At 38.5% G+C, this 17,088-nt stretch overlaps 1 long non-coding RNA gene across 1 annotated transcript in view; it reads right to left on the reverse strand.

Moving 5' to 3' along the window:
• The window catches only part of LOC137045385 (uncharacterized), a 145,318-nt gene that overhangs the window by 10,351 nt on the left and 117,879 nt on the right, over positions 1-17,088 (reverse strand). Inside the window, exon 2 of the long non-coding RNA XR_010898760.1 lies at positions 8,024-8,175. This is a non-coding gene — a long non-coding RNA (uncharacterized lncRNA). The remainder of the gene's footprint in view (positions 1-8,023; positions 8,176-17,088) is intronic.

The raw sequence follows: 17,088 nt of genomic DNA on the forward strand, positions 1-17,088 counted from the left end.
ACAATTCTCACTCACCTTGTAATATGATGATACTTACAAGATGATAAATAAACAAATGAATTATTGTAATGATGAATTGCTGGTGTCATATTTCTGCCACATAATAAAATAAAAATAAAAAAGGTAATTGTTATCTCACAAGTCTGACTTTTTTCCCCAAAAATTGAGGTATAAAGATATAAGGTCACAATTGTTAGAATGTTAGAATTGCGATATAAAGAGGCAGACGTTGCGATTCTGACTTTATAAATGAATTCATCATTTATTCCATAATTTTTCGGTGTTATATATTTTTGGAGTCATTTAAAAAATAAAAAATAAATTTATGTAACAAACACCAACCCTAAGTGTTACAATGTGCATAAATGGTTCCACGCCAAGGTGGAAGAATGATTTGATTTGTGATTATTAATTACATTTATTTAAATGTATTTTTATTGTATTTTTTATTTATTTAATCATTTTTCAATATCAAATTTAGCTATTATTATTGTAAAATACATATTTTTGGGGAATTAATTAATTCTGATCATGTAACACTTAGCTATCAGGTCTTGAAACTAATTCTTAACCCCAAGTATTAATTTGGGCAGAAAAAAGAACACCCTAAACCACTCAGGACACCCTTGCAACCTCATAATAACGTGCTAAAAGCCACTCAGCACACCTTAGCAACCACATAACACCTGCTATAATGATGGCACCGCTCTCACTTTTTAAGAAAATTAAAAAAAATCTAGTTTTGTGCTTCGTGTTTTCTTCCACCTTATTAAGTGTTGGTTTTGTGCACAGGGATTGGTGGAGCTGTTTCCCAGGCTCTGAATTCTCTTACGCTGGGCCACTCCGCTCATTTGCATGTCGATGGCGGGCAGATTAGCGACATTCCGCTGCACACAAAAAGCCAGCCACAGCGACACACACTGAAGCAAAAAATCTCACCCGATTTCACTCTCACCCCCTTCAGCTTACCCAGTCAATGCATTCCCCAGCCACAGCCTATTGACAGGGAGGCTCTGGAACAATACCAAGACGCAATGTAGGATCAATCCTGCTGTTTGCTCCTTCTCCCCAGAGTGAACAAAGACTGGAAAGAAAGGGCCCGAACCCCACTGTTAAAAAAAAAAGAAGGTGGGGAGCGATGGGGCAGAGAGGGGAGGCGTTAGGCAGAGCAGAAGCAGGGGGTGATGGGTAAGCATTAGGGAAAATGGGCTTGACGGGCAGCTGGAAAGAGTAAGCTCATTTAGAAAATCGACATCCCCAGCTGAGATAAAACCAATGATGATTTGTACTGTATCTTCAGGGGATAAAAGCACTTCTATAGGATTTCATAGCACCCAGCATGAAAGAGGTGGCTGGGGAAGAGAGCGCTACATTTCTCTGTGAGGGAGAGGGCTTGAATTCCCATAATAAGTAGGGAGAGTTAAACACTGGTGCTGAGCGAGGCTGCTCAACTCGGTTGGCTCTCTGTTTGACTCCGCCATATCAGAACAAGTTCAACTCTGCTGTGACACTTGAATAAATGCGGACTTACAGGACGATGATGATTGACTGCCTCGGCCTGCAGTCCAAAAACAATTGGGGAAAACAGTTTATGTGAATAAATATGAAATATTAAGGCAGTGATAATGACTACAATTTAATGCAGAATAACTCAGCTGGCTGGTGGTTCAGAATAAACTACACCTACATGTATACCACAAATCTGATTGGACGAGCAACATTTCGTTCAAAAATAGTAAAATAGTAGCCTAGAAATCTAGACGCACCCTAGCGGCAGCAAATCTAATCTGCCCGCGAGTGTCGTAGCAACTCTCAATACCCTTCTGAGCTGTATTGCCCTAACTCTTGCCGGGCCAATCACATCGTTTATAGAGTCGGTGGGCGGGGCCATAATGACGACGGCCGTGTTGCGTTAGTGTGCTTCTAATAAACACAGAAACTGGCGAACGGCGGTTTTTCAGCTCTGACCGCGACTCTGGAAGACTTGGAGTTAAGCTTTTCTCTGAGAAAAGAACAAAGAACGGCACTGAAGTCATTCTTAAAAAGGGAAGATGTGTTCGGAGTTTTGCCGACCGGATACGGCGAATTTTTAATCTATCAACAAGCTCTGTTTCACCTTCGTTGCTCTGGTTGGTGTAGCGCTATCCTATCGCGTGCAGAGGGAGTTTGAAAGACAACCGTTTATCCCGCCCCTCGGATTGAGCTGTCAATGGTGAGTTTCCAGACCAAACATCTTGATGTGGGGCTGGCTTGTCAGGCTAGTAAAATAGTACTTCAGTGGAAATAATATAGTAAGATTTTTTTCTGTAAATCAGTTCATTTCTGTCATGACAACTCTCAGAGTGTTTGTCAGGGTAATGGGTATGACAATGTTGATATATTTGGTCTTGGCGGAATATATATCTATACTCTGCTGCTGCAAACTTTTTATTTCTGTGAACCTGTCATTTACCAAAAATTTATTCAAAACTTGATTCAGCAATTTATAAATGAGAATTACTTAATATAATTTCCCATAATTTATAATTAAAAAACTAATCGAAACAGCTCTCGTTTGGGTGATTATCTTTTGGCAAGTAAATAAAAAAAAAACATTTGATCCATATTAAATATCTTTAAGATGCCAGAAAATACCTGTATTTTTGATCAATGTAGCCTTGGTGGGCTTCTCAAAGAGGCTTCTTTCACAAATATTTTTGCCGACCCCAAACTTTTAAAGGGATAGTTCCCCCAAAATTTAAATTCTGTCATCATTTACTCACCCTTATGTTCCAAACCTATAAGACTTTTGTTCATCTTCGAAACACAAATGTAGATATTTTTGACAATGATAATCTGACAGCCTTCTGTCCTTACCCAGGCAGCAGTGCAACTGAAACTTTGACACTTCAAAAAGTTAATAATGATCATAAAACTAATCCATATGAATTGAGATTAACTGAGATTGAGTGGTTTAGTCCAAATTTTCTGAAAAGACTTGAACGCTTTATATAATAAGCAGATTGAATTTAGGCTGTTGTTTACATATAAACATTAACCAGCAGTCATAAACAGTAGCTCAATTGAGCTTGCTTGCATGCAAAGGCCTGTCGCGATAGTCAATAAATCAATTAATCGCACGATAAAAAGAAAACGAGCTTGATCATTTTTCCAGCCACGATAATTGCCATTTGCATGCTTTTTTGTTTTCCTCGTCTCTCTCGTTGACTGCGCGCGACTCATCCGTTTGGGGAGGTGTTTATACTCGACGCACAGAGAGAGTGCGGCGTGATGAGACGTCATTCTCGGCAAGCAGATTCGTCTGGAACTCATGGCTCTTCGGTTGCGGAGCCGCACGCAAAGTTCCGAAATTTGACGTGCACAACGCCAAGCGGAATGGGGTCTCGCGCACTCCGCGTCGACGTCATTTTTGCCGCGCGCACCCTCGCGCTCGAGCGGATGCGTTGTGTATAAACGAGGCTTAAAGCTACACTGAAGTTTGATAAACGCAAGTTAATTCTTCAGTTCAATCTTTGTGTGCTAAAGGCACATGAGTTCCTGTAGAGATAGCAATACACGTTCTCTTTTTTTGCCAAATAAATGAAAAGCATGTCAATGTCTTCTCTCTTGCTGTATCAAAATATCACTTTCCTCAGAGATGGTCAAGTTCAGTTTGTGCATGATTAGGCTATGATATAACAATATTTTTAATACTGTATCCTAAATTGTGGATAATTAATATATAATATGCTGAAGTAAATTTCTGGATTAATAGAAAAAATTAAAAAAAAACAACCGTACAGAACGGAAAACCGTGACTCTAAAACCGTGATACGAACCGAACCGTGTGTTTTGTGAACCGTGCCGCCCCTAATATGCTCCTAAAACACATTCATCCATTGCAGTTTTCATCCATTTTATTTATTGTTTTTGGTACTTATTTAAATGCATTTTTTTAAACAGACTGAGAGTCCATGATTTTATTGTTTTTGGTTGTTTTGTTCATTTATTGTGGATATTTTAAATGTTTTCCGTTTTCAGTGTTAAATAGTCTTTAGAAATTAAAGTTTATTGAGTTTGAAAAGGTGTACCTGCATTATTATGCCATTATCATTATTTTAGATGAAAATTGTCTCAGAACGACAATATTATCGTTTATCGCAATAATTTCTTGGCCAATTTATCGTCCAGCAAAATTTGTTATCGTGACAGGCCTATGCATGCGCAAGAACAAATCTCTTGCGGAAGCTCAAATGTGCTGCGTAACACAAGAATGAACCTCATTGGTTCTTAAGGGAGCTCAAACGTGCTGCATAACACAAAAAAATGAACCTTACGCACATCAAATGAAGCTTCATTAACAAAATTCGGAAGGAGCACGTTCAAATGATCCATCTGATCATCATGACAGAGCTCGGAGCTCTTTCCTCGGACAGCACGCCAAAAACGCATACCATTCATTCTATCTGACTTATCGGTAAGTGTGAACTTATGAAACGAACATGTTTGAGCTTCCGTTTACCACAACTGATGTCTGAGTCAGTGAAAGCTAATTAAATTAAATTCTGTTAAATTCTAATTGAACAGATTCAAAATTAAATTCTTATGGATTCGTTTTACAATTGGTTTAAGCGCCAGTGTCAGTTGAACTGTAGCTATCAATGGTATCCAATTGCATGAAAAAAAGTTTTTCATCTGGGTTCCGAAGATGAAAAAAAGTCTCATGGGTTTGGAATGACGTTATTTTTCATTTTTGGATGAACTTAACGTTAATATAGATTTGATAAGATATAGATTAGATATATAACCTAGATCTGCACCCTGTCAGACACCTTATGTAAAGGTTGTATTAAGACTTGTGATGAAAATAAACAATCAGTTCTTATTCAGACAAAAATAATGATCATGCATGATACACAATAAATAGACAACACATTTTTAATGCATTGTCTATGTTAGGGTGTTCATCTGGCATGTTTAGTTTTAGTTTAGATTGCTCTGTTAGTGCAGTTCATTTAAATAAGTATGAACCCTGGTGGGAACCAAACAAGTGGACCGAGACAGGTGAAAAGATGGTCTCCAAGATGTCTACAAACGAACTCTGGAGCGGTTAGAATGAAATATGAACACAACATGGACAGAAGACATGTAAACTAACCAAAAACAGGACATATTTTCACCAGATGTGACCCTAAAAAGGACAGAATGCTCAAGCACACCTGTTTTTTCTCATCATCTGAGATATAGATTTTAGATATATAACCAGCCTTGTCGTTCTGACAATTCATTCATCCAACTTTCACGTCAACCTAAAATATTGAGGGTAAAATTTCTTTCAAGCCTCAAAGTCGGGTTTCCTGGCAGACACATCACGCCTAAGGGTGCAAAGCAAGCTATTTTATTACCCTCTCTTCTTTATCTTCCCCCCTTGTCTAGTGCAGCAAACAGGGAGAGCTCCACCTTGATCAGCCCGCCTTGATAAATGACACCAAACAGGTGAAAGTGAAATATGACAGGTCCAATTCTTGGTCATCAGCCAGCGGTCGCTGTACAAAGGCCTCCGGGTACTCAACAGAATGAGAAATTTGGGCTCTTTTTTCTGCCTCTGTTGTTTATTGATTGGAGACTTCATAGACGGCGTCCCTTAATGTTTTACTTTCATGTCTGGGCTTTGTTGCATGGATGGTGAACAGAATATTGCAAATTGATCCGTCTCCTCGATACTATTGCTTAGTTTCTGAGTGAAGTACTATTGCATTAGATGTCTTTTGACTTGTCATCTCCTGATGCCCTCCACTTTTCTGCTCTCTTGTCTTGCCCTCTCCTTCTCTTTATTGGGTGGAATGAGCATGGCTAAACAGCAGCTACAGAGCTGATTAATCTTATGCACGCTCCACAGGTTCAGTTGATGAGCTAGCTGTGATGATCTATGCAGTAAACTGACCCATTTGATTTTCTGACCTACACGCTCTCGAACAGCTCCACTCATGCTTCGACCTCAGTGGCTAGTTATAGTTTTTGTCACCTCTATAAACACATAGAAAGACTAGACAAAATCTGTACCCTCTCAGACACCATCTGTAAAGGTTCCATTAAAGGTGTCATGAACTGGCTTTTTTATTTTTTATACTTTTTTCTGAGGTCAACTAATGACATTTGTGTGTTTTTTACATTCAAAAACATCATAACTAATAAGTAATAGGCTATTTTCTACACTGGTTTTTAGACTCTTTCCTGAACGCTGAGTTTTGATGGGCGTGACGCACTGGAGACTTGGAAGTAAACGCCCACGCCTAGGATTGGATAAGACTTGCATATTTAATGAGCTTAACCTCCCCTGTCATATCTATACCCCTGTCAGTTCACATGAGGGCGGGGTTGTTTTGAAAGCGGCAACTGGAATGATTCTCTCGACCACAGGGCTCGTAAACGTCTTTATAAAAAAAAACAATGATTTATTTCTCATCCAAACGCGATTAATTAAGACTATTATTTTTGTATTACACATGCACATGAGCCCTTCAAAGGTCACGTTAAGAGAGAGTGAATAGCACAGATCAATAAAGGAATATTTCACTATTTGAGATTAATCGGTCTGCTGACTGGCTTACGTTTTGGTAACCTGTCTGGAACACACATAGTCCCGGGACGTTGGGCTTTGCAAGCCCTGGCCCATACATGTCTGAGTCCAGCGTGCTAATGGTATGTTCTGTTAGACACGTACACACAATCAAAACGATCTATAACAATGCAATACTATTACATGTAAAAAAACACGTTTTACTCACGTAAGTGTGTTGCACCATTGCTGTCGTATCCAATATAGAAGGCACAGTGTTGTGTTTTAATCTCAATATGTCTGTAAATTCAGCACCTGAGACTGGTTTACAAATGATTCCGCAGTGAAATGAAGCAAACACACGCACATGTCTTCCCCACGTGAGCTGGAACTTCATTAAAAATAAATGAAGTATCACACAATCCTAATATTAGGATCCGAAGGAAGCTTATGCAGCGACTGTGCTCTTCCACAACCATATATAGCGCAATATCTTGCTGTATTATACAGCATGTTTAATTTTGCTGGCTAGCGCGAGGCAAATCCGATCACCTCCTTGAGTTGGTGGGCAGGGCGACTGAATTAGACGTGCTGTAGGGGCGGTGTTTCTCGCGCAATGACACCAAGATACGACCACGATCGTTTTCTGGGCCTGGAGTCTATAAAATCTTTTCTTTGACTAACAATGAAGTTTTCAGCTCAGCTCTAACATGATATTCTTATATTTCCATGACCTTTTATATATCAAAAGCTCAAGGGAAAGTTGACTTCAAAATTCATCACCCCTTTAAAGGGTTAGTTCACCAAAAATGAAAATTCTGTCATTAATTACTCATCCTGATGTCGTTCGACTCCAGTAAGACCTCTGTTCATCTTCAGACACAAATGAAGATATTTTTGTTGAAATCCGATGGCTCAGAAAGGCCTTCATTGACACCAATGTCATTTCCTCCCTCAAGACCTTTTATGTTTGTACTCTTTACTCTTTAGTGCCTTTATGGGTCTTGAGAGAGGAAATGACATTGGTGTCAATGAAGGCCTTTCTGAGCCATCGGATCTCAACAAAAATATCTTCATTTGTGTACTGAAGATGAACGGAGGTCTTATGGGTGTCGAACGACATGAGGGTGAGTAATTAATGAGAGAATTATTATTTTTGAGTGAACTAACCCTTTAGGACTCCTGTTGGAAATAAAAAATCAGTTCTTTTTCAGACCGATCAATCATCCATGATACACAATAAACAGACAACACAGTTTTTAATGCATTGTCTTTGTTAGGGTGTTCACACTTGGCATGTTTGGTTTGATTCAAATAAACCCTGGTGTGATTGCCGGTTCATTTGTATAAGTGTGAACACCAAATGAACTCTGGAGTGGTTTGAATGATATATAAAAGCAACACGGACCATAGACATGTAAACAAAGCAAAAACAGGACATAATGTCTCAAGTTGAGACTCAATGGACAGAATGCTCAAGCATACCTTTTTTTTTTTTTCTCGTCATAGTCACGATGTTACCCATGTACTAGTTTGATACAGGCATCAGACCCGCGTCTCCTCACAGCAGGCCTTGGTTTGTGTGTGTGATGGAGGGATTCCTGACAACGTTTTGACTTGTTCTCAGCTGGTCATCGCTGAAACACAGACATTCACAGAACAGGAAAACAGATAAGAAACAAATTCAAAACGTAACAAACAGACTCAAAGCATAATTTATGCACGTACAACAAGCAAATTTAACCCAGAACGCAGCATTGTGTTGGATGTTTGGTATGTTCTGTCGTGAAATATATGTAATAAAAGGCGACCAATCACATTGTGAACATATTCTTATGCCTTTAGGTTTGGTATCTTTAGGTTAGGTGTTAAAAGGCCAATGTAAACTCTAAGCAAACCAGGATTGAATGTTTTTTTTTTTTTGGTTGTTTGTTGATCTGGACCAACAGACCAAGTGAACCGAACTACAAGTGTGAACACACCATTATTTGCAAGCCATGGTTCTTTTAATGATCCATAGGCTCACTATTTTAATTTGACTGGAATCAAGTGTCTGCATACCTTTTGAAACTGTTGTGTACTTTAAAAGCACAAGTTGCTTTTAAAGTTTGTCCAATTTGTCAAGTACATAATACATGATATAATGCTTAATTAGTTCAAATGCATTCAAATTATCATGACTGATATTGCCACTTGCTCAAGTCGGTGGTTTTGAGATGAGGGTCATTCTCATTAAAGAGAACTTTCAGTGGACAGAAATCTAGATACACCCATGACTGCAAGCGAAGGTTTAAATGCATATACATTTAGCCTAGGGCTGTCCGATATTAAAGAATAATGCGATATGCGATAGCTTGTTATATAATTATTATGATTATTATTACTGATAAAAATATTTTTAAAAATAAGAAATATTACAATTACAATAACATTTTCATAATTACAAACAAAAAATAGTATGTCAGAATAAATATAACAATAAAATACTAATTATTATTATTATTTTTGTAATATTTTACAGAAAACTTATTTTACAAAAAAAAAAAAAAACTGCTGGGTTACCTATTAATATGCAGACAGCCTATGACTAAAAAACATTAGAAAGGTCTAAGCCTAAGGAGTTATTGTAAAAAAAAAAAAAAAAAAAAAAAAAAAAAATATATATATATATATATATATATATATATATATATATATATAATGTGTGTGTGTGTGTGTGTGTGTGTGTGTGTGTGTGTGTGTGTGTGTGTGTGTGTTGTTTATCTGTGATATCAATTTCTTAAAGTCTGTCTTTAATATGAAATATGAACCTCTTGTGCATCCACTGTACGGGAAAAAACTCCTGTACATTGAAGAAAAACGTGGATTGTCCAATAAATTTATAATTTTTTAAGTTAATTAAGTTTCTTATTATTGATTACCCAAAAGTTTTTAATTCATACTGAAAGCCAGAGGGCGCCCTCGAGCGGAAACCACCACATTTGCCTCAGAGAAGTAATTTACATTAGTTTTCAGGAAATCCATGATGTGAAGCTAACGCTGTAAACAGAAGATAGAGACGCTTTGATTAAACATGACGACAATAAACACGACTGCAGCAAAATATGGTGTATTTGAGTTCTTCAAGCCGTCAAGGGTATTTTCATAATAACAAAGTGTATAATAATGCAGTGCTGATTGACATAGAATGCTATAAAAGAACGCATCGTCTGCCTCACTCTGATGAGAAGCCACATCAGCTCACAAACACTGCCTGACGATATGAAGTGAGGTAAAACATGTTATTAAACGTTGTCTTTAGTTGAACAGGTTAATGAACGCTTCACTAGTTTGTGAAGATGTTTGACTCGTGTTGCTTTTTCAAACGCACGTTATAAACGACTTAAATTCGCAGTCTTTCAGACGTAGCAGCGTTTATCACAGAGCCGCTCTTCGCTAACACACTGGGCATTAATTTATTTAATTAAAATCGCAGCCTTTGAGCTTTCATAATCGAACACAAGCCAAATCGCGATTGCGGTTCGATTTCGATTAATCGTGCAGCCCTAATTTGCGATGTTGTTGACTGTGGAAAGTGTCATCAAAGTCTGTGAAAAGGGTCCGTAGTGGCCACTCTTACTTTACTGAGAAAAGAAGGTCAAGGGAAAATCTATAGATAAAAAGTCTCAATATAAGTGCCTTTTATGCATTCGCAAGTGTGATTGTTTAGTTTTTCTAATTGATACTGTGAATGGTTTGTTAGCAAGGGGGTTATTTATTTATTTATCAAGTTTTTTTTCTTTTCTTTTTTAAGGATATTCAATTTTTTGACACTTTAATTCCAATAAAGATTAAAATATTGTCATTTGAAAATGTTTAGGCCTACTTGCATTATGCTGTTATATATATATATATATATATATTAAAGGAAGTGTATGTAAGATTGTGGCCAAAACTGGTACTGCAATCACTCTCAAATGACTGTAGAGCAGTGTATCCCCCTCCCCCTCCCCCTGACTCAAGGTTGCCAGATTGGCTGCAGGATCAGCAGGAACGTTTTTAGATCTGCAGCTGTGGTAACTAGAGCAGAGCTGGCAACCCGCATGCCCAAACATTGCTGACTTCGTGATTGGTCGATAGGTGGAGGGTGGAGCTTCAGGCCAAAACACAACATGACAACATCAACATCAGTTGAGGGCTGCAACAACAACTTCTGACAATATCCTGGCCGGACTACTGTTGTCAGTGATATAAGTATTTGAAATTAAAGGGGGGGTAAAATGCTGTTTCATGCATACTGATCTTTTTACACTGTTAAAGACTTGGAATCCCATACTAAACATAGACAAAGTTTCAAAAATTAAGGTGGACGTTTGATGGGAGTATTTCTTTGTCAAAAATACTACTTCCGGTTAGTCATGAGGTTCGGCAATTTTTTTTTCGATCATGGGTCCACTTGACGTTAAAGTTTCGGAATTTCCTTGTATGGGCCGTACGGACAATTCTACCGGAAGAGCGTGAGAGAGAGAGAGGGAGAGAGCGAAAGTAACAGGCTACGCCCATCAAAGCGCTGGCTCGTAGGCTGCTCTGCACAGGTGATGTGACTTCAAGAAATTAACAATGTCACCAAAAAAGTGCGTTTTTGGTTGCCAGACCAAGACAGTCCTGTACAGATTGCCAAAAAACCCCGCGTTAAGGCAACAGTGGATGTAATTTGCTTTTCCGGATCAGCAACTGAGTTGCGCAAAGGTTTATGTCAGTTCACTGCATTTCGGTGCCGACTGTTTCATAAACAAGGCCCAGCTCGACGCCGGATTTTCCGATCGCCTAATGCTGAAGGATGGAGCAGTCCCAACGATAAAGGTCCCAACGTTAGAACCGCAGGCGGTGAGTGAGACTGCTTCAAATGTCTGTGTTTTTGCCTATGCTCATCAAGTAGCCCAAACATGATCACGTATAGTTAATTGATCAATGGAGCATCCGATGTGTAGTGCGTGTACATTTGTTTAGCTGGCCACTATATGTGTAACTTTATGTTTGTGTATTGTAAAAGCACTCCAAACAACAATACACAAAGAGTGGGGAAATATGTTGAACTAAATAAGCGCGCTTCTTCATTCAAATGCGCTACTATTCCGTGTCTTTCTATGTAAACACTAGCCTGCCGTGCAAAACCAGTCCGCTTACTTGTCTACACAAACCACGCGTTAACACACACACACACGTGCACAACTGCACTTCCCACATGTACACCTTCAAAGACCAAAATACGACGATATAATTCAAGTATAAATATGTAAATAACACAAGCCGCTAAGCATATTATATAGTTAGTGTATAACTTGTACCACATAGAGACGTCCTGCTCTAGTCGTTTTTGCTGCTGCTCCTGTTCAACTGCAGCCTCTGGGTCTGATTCCGGATCATAGATGTATGGCTGTATCTGATTAAAAGCCATATTTTTATTTTGAATAAAGTTTTTTCCCGCTGTTAGGGATGACACAGCTTTACGACGCACTTAACACAAAACAGCGGCGCGCACACGTCATTATTTAGCTCCTCTCACACGATACGCCCCCACCCGCTCGGCTTTTTTCGGAAAGACTCGGAACAGCGCATCTTTCTTATATAATTATAAAAAAAATAAAGACTTTTCGGAGATATGCAGGATGCAATGCTACTCTATAGGTACTCAAGATTGACATGACACTGACTGAAACTGAGTGTTTCACCCCCCCTTTAACACGATTTCTTAATGTCTGGTGACATATCAGGGCCATTTTATGATTCATTGAAATGCATTTCTTACATACAGATCCTTTAATAGGCATAAAAAGACAATGATATAATTTATCAAAATTATTTCCAGGACAATACTGCCCTACAAAGGCAAAAGAACTGAGAAACATGACTTTAAAGATTTTTTGTTGTCCAGCCAATTAGTTATAGGTAGGACACTGGAAATCTGGCATTTAGATGTTTTAGTAATAAAATTATCTACATAAACTTTTTTTTTTTGTTTACACAAACTTTTGACCACTATTTTGACATTACTGCACTCTGCCTTTGTATTGTCTGCAAAAAATGAGGAGTCATGCCAAGGCAAAAGGCAGTAATTTCCATATGATCAATATTTGGTTGCTGATCACCATTTACAAAATCATTATAGTAACACCTGTATAAAATACATCTTAATTACTTTTACATCTTTGAATGAAAATCGCCTAGCCTAAAAGGACAACTTTTAGATTGATGTGAACAACAAGTAGGAATAATTCTCAGAATGCTTGTGGATTAAACATCTTCGATGACATTCATTGCCATGGATGTTATCAGGTTTACAAGAAAAGGTAGGATATATGGATATAATTGCGAACTGTTACTACTGGTTGTATATGTGTGATCGCACGCTGTCACGGCATTCGAGTACACACACTCGAGCAGTGGGAAGCCCCAAACTGCCTGACAGTCGCGCTGAGTGAATATTCTGCATTATGAAAACATGTAAGACAGTACACAGGCTACACCGTAACTTAAACGCGGCAAACTTTAATAGACAGTAAAACAAATTCGGGACACCATAACTGCATGTCGGCACCGTAACTTAATTTTGACGCATGACTAAACAAAGGCAGAGTACCGGAACTCAGTTTGAGCGCTCCAAAACAAAGGCAAAGAGCGGTAACTGCTGTTACGGTGTTCTGCCTTGGTTTCTCCTGGGCTTTTGGAAGTTACTGTTAAAACAATCCATAATTTTCTCGAAAAAACAACAATTGACTAACGATATTTATCCACATGATAAAGGAGGTCTTGAATGTCCCAAAAATATCAATAACTAATTTTCGACCAAAAACGAAGTTATGGCTTTTGCCTTTGCACGGCAGAATATATCGCAGCAAAATGTTATGTTATGGCCAGTCTATAAACATTACCACTGAAAAGTTTGGGTTGAGTATTTTTTTTAATTAAATAAATGTGCAATATTTAATTTTATTTATATATTTATTTAAGAAATTAATCGTTTTAGCAAGCAAAGACGCATGAAACTGAACAAAAGTGACAGTAAATAAACTGATATTGTTACAAAGGATTGTTCATACTAATACGAGTGGACCATCTCTGTATATCTAAAGTCTTTGTTAAAATTTCCATCCCTAGCGGAGTCCTGCAGAAACAGGAAAAGGTCTAGTCTGTCTATCACAATGCACCCCTGCAGACCAAATGAAAGTGTTTCGAACACACCTGAAAATGTAACGAAAGTCTTTCTTTCCCCTAGCAGTGCGGTGCAGATGCTATGCAGGTTAAGCTTCATTTCTCCAGAGCAAATCAAAGAGGCGGCATTCAATCCAGGCATAATTACACTCAGATCACTTTCTTACCATGGTGGAATTACAGTAATTAAGATGGGATATTCAGCAGCCCCGGGTCCCAGATCTTTTGTCATGGCATGAGGGCGGCTGAAGGATGGCAGTTGTTGGCGGTGGGCGTGGGCTGGCGGGAAAAGCAGTTGAGGGACCGCTGCAATCATCTTGATTTCATGTGCTGAACGATTACATGCCATGCTAATTGCTAGCAGAGGGATCTTTAATAAATATTTCATTCAGCGTAGCATCATTACTGCCTAATGCCGTTATTAATCTCTACCGGTAATTTCGATTGAGGAGGAAATGCTCTTTTGTGAGGAAAGTAGCATTTCCCCAGCATGGAGAGAGAGAGAGGGACATGGCCAGGAACAAGTTACTTGTCCATAAAATTACATTCAATTGTTAACATGACTCTCCTATCTCCCTGAGTGGAAACCACGCAGGCGTTCTAATTAATGTCCCTCTTAAAAAAGATCTTCAGTGATTAAGAGCATAACAAAAGTGGTCAGCTCCCTCAAAATTAAAAAAGACAGAATAAGAGTCCTGCTGTTGCAGCGATGCATCTAGTTATTGCACCCAATAACTAACAATGGCAAAAAGAATCCCTTATTGGTGAAGTGTGTTTTCAAAATTCGTTATGTGTCCCAGTTTTGTATGCAAAGTCAAATGCAAGTAAAACTAATTCTCATATGTAAAATTTAGGCCTAAAATTTTCTTTAAGTGTTTTGCAGAGCTAGAATAGCCTGACAATCCAGACCCACATCAAGATGTTTGGTCTGGAAACTCACCATTGACAGCTCAATCCGAGGGGCGGGATAAACGGTTGTCTTTCAAACTCCCTCTGCACGCGATAGGATAGCGCTACAACCAACCAGAGCAACGAAGGTGAAGCAGAGCTCGTTGAAAGATTAAACATTCACCGTATCCGGTCAGCAAAACTCCGAACACATCTTCTCTTTTTAAGAATGACTTCAGTGCCGTTCTTTGTTCTTTTCTCAGAGAAAAGCTTAACTCCAAGTCTTCAAGAGTCGCAGTCAAAGCTGATTCGAAAGACCGCCGTTCGCCAGTTTCTGTGTTTACTAGAAGCACGCAAACGCAACTCAGCCGTCGTCATAATGGCCCCACCCACGGCTCTATACACGATGGGATTGGCCCGGCAAGAGTTAGGCGATTACAGCTCAGAAGGGTGTTGAGAGTTCCTAGACGACACTCGCGGGCAGATTAGATTTGCTGCCGCTAGGGTGCGTCTAGATTTCTAGGCTAGAGGTAGAATGAAAATAATGTTAAAAAAAAAAATTGTATATATTTAAAATACTAAAATCTCTTTTGATAGGGATATACAATTAATACAATCTTTATACAGACTAGTGTCTGTAAATTAACTGCAATATAATTGCTATTGAAATAAGTCTGCATGTTCTGCGTGTCTCGAATGAGACTGAGAGACAGGGTTTTGTTTACTACACGTACTGAAGCACGCACAACGCTTGTGGTGTTTTCAATTTTCAATATTTTATTCAGAATACAACATAGATGACATATCAAATGTTTAAACTGAGAAAATTTATAATTTTAAAGGAAAAATAAGTTGATTTTAAATTTCATGGCATCAGCACATTTCAAAAAAGTTGGGACAAGGCCATGTTAATCATACTGAAGCACGCACAACGCTTGTGATGTTTTCCGCATCTGCCGTCTCACTATATAAGGACATGAACACATGAAGAGTCAATTTACCAGCCTTTTATCATTTCATTTGATACAATTATTGTAAAATATTCACAGAAACTAGAAGTTTTCACTACAATCCACCAAAAATAATGGTTTAACGTGAATAAATAATTACAGATATATATTTATATTGTACAGTCGAATGTACTTCTCAAAGTAATAACAATAAAACAATTGATTAGAATATTACTTAATACAGCAATCTGAAATACAAACCCGATTACAAAAAAGTTGGGACACTGTAGAAGTTGTGAATAAAAACAGAATGCAATGATGTGGAATTTTCAAATTTCAATATTTTATTCAGAATACAACATAGATGGCATATCAAATGTTTAAACTGAGAAAATGTATAATTTTAAAGGAAAAATAAGTTGATTTTAAATTTCATGGCATCAGCACATTTCAAGAAAGTTGGGACAAGGCCATGTTTACCACTGTGTGGCATCCCCTCTTTTTAAAAGTCTGCAAACGTCTGGGGACTGAGGAGACAAGTTGCTCAAGTTTAGGAATATAAATGTTGTCCCATTCTTGGCTAATACAGGCTTATAGTTCCTCAACTGTCTTAGGTCTTCTTTGTCGCATCTTCCTCTTTATGATGTGCCAAATGTTTTCTCTGAAAGATCTGAACTGCAGGCTGGACATTTCAGTACCTGGATCCTTCTTCTACACAGCCATGATGTTGTAATTGATGCAGTATGTGGTCTGGCATTGACATGTTGGAAAATGCAAGGTCTTCCCTAAAGAGACAACATCTGGATGGGAGCATATGTTGTTCTAGAACTTGGATATACCTTTCAGCATTGATGGTGCCTTTCCAGATGTGTAAGCTGCCCATGCCACACACACTCATGCAACCCCATACCAAAAATGCAGACTTCTGAACTGAGCGCTGATAGCAACTTGGGTTGTCCTAGTCCTCTTTAGTCGGGATGACATGGCATCTCAGTTTTCCAAAAAGAACTTCAAATTTTGATTTGTCTGACGACAGAACAGTTTTCCACTTTGCCACAGTCCATTTTAAATGAGCCTTGACCCAGAGAAAACGCCTGTGCTTCTGGATCATGTTTAGATATGGCTTCTTTTTTTGACCTATAGGGTTTTAGCCAGCAACGGCGAATGGCACGGTGGATTGTGTTCACTGACAATGTTTTCTTAAAGTATTCCTAAACCCATGTTGTGATTTCCATTACAGTATCATTCCTGTATGTGATGCAGTGCCATCTAAGGGCCTGAAGATCACGGGCATCCAGTATGGTTTTCCGGCCTTGACCCTTACGCACAGAGATTGTTCCAGATTCTCTGAATCTTTAGATTATATTATGCACTGTAGATGGTGATAAATTCTTTGCAATTTTTCACTGAGAAACTCCTTTCTGATTTTGCTCCACTATTTTTCGCCGCAGCATTGGGGGAATCAGGGATCCTCTGCCCATCTTGACTTCTGAGAGACACTGCCACTCTGAGAGGCTCTTT

The sequence above is a fragment of the Pseudorasbora parva genome, chromosome 17, assembly GCF_024679245.1.
Source record: "Pseudorasbora parva isolate DD20220531a chromosome 17, ASM2467924v1, whole genome shotgun sequence".
NCBI classification, from domain to species: Eukaryota; Metazoa; Chordata; class Actinopteri; order Cypriniformes; family Gobionidae; genus Pseudorasbora; species Pseudorasbora parva.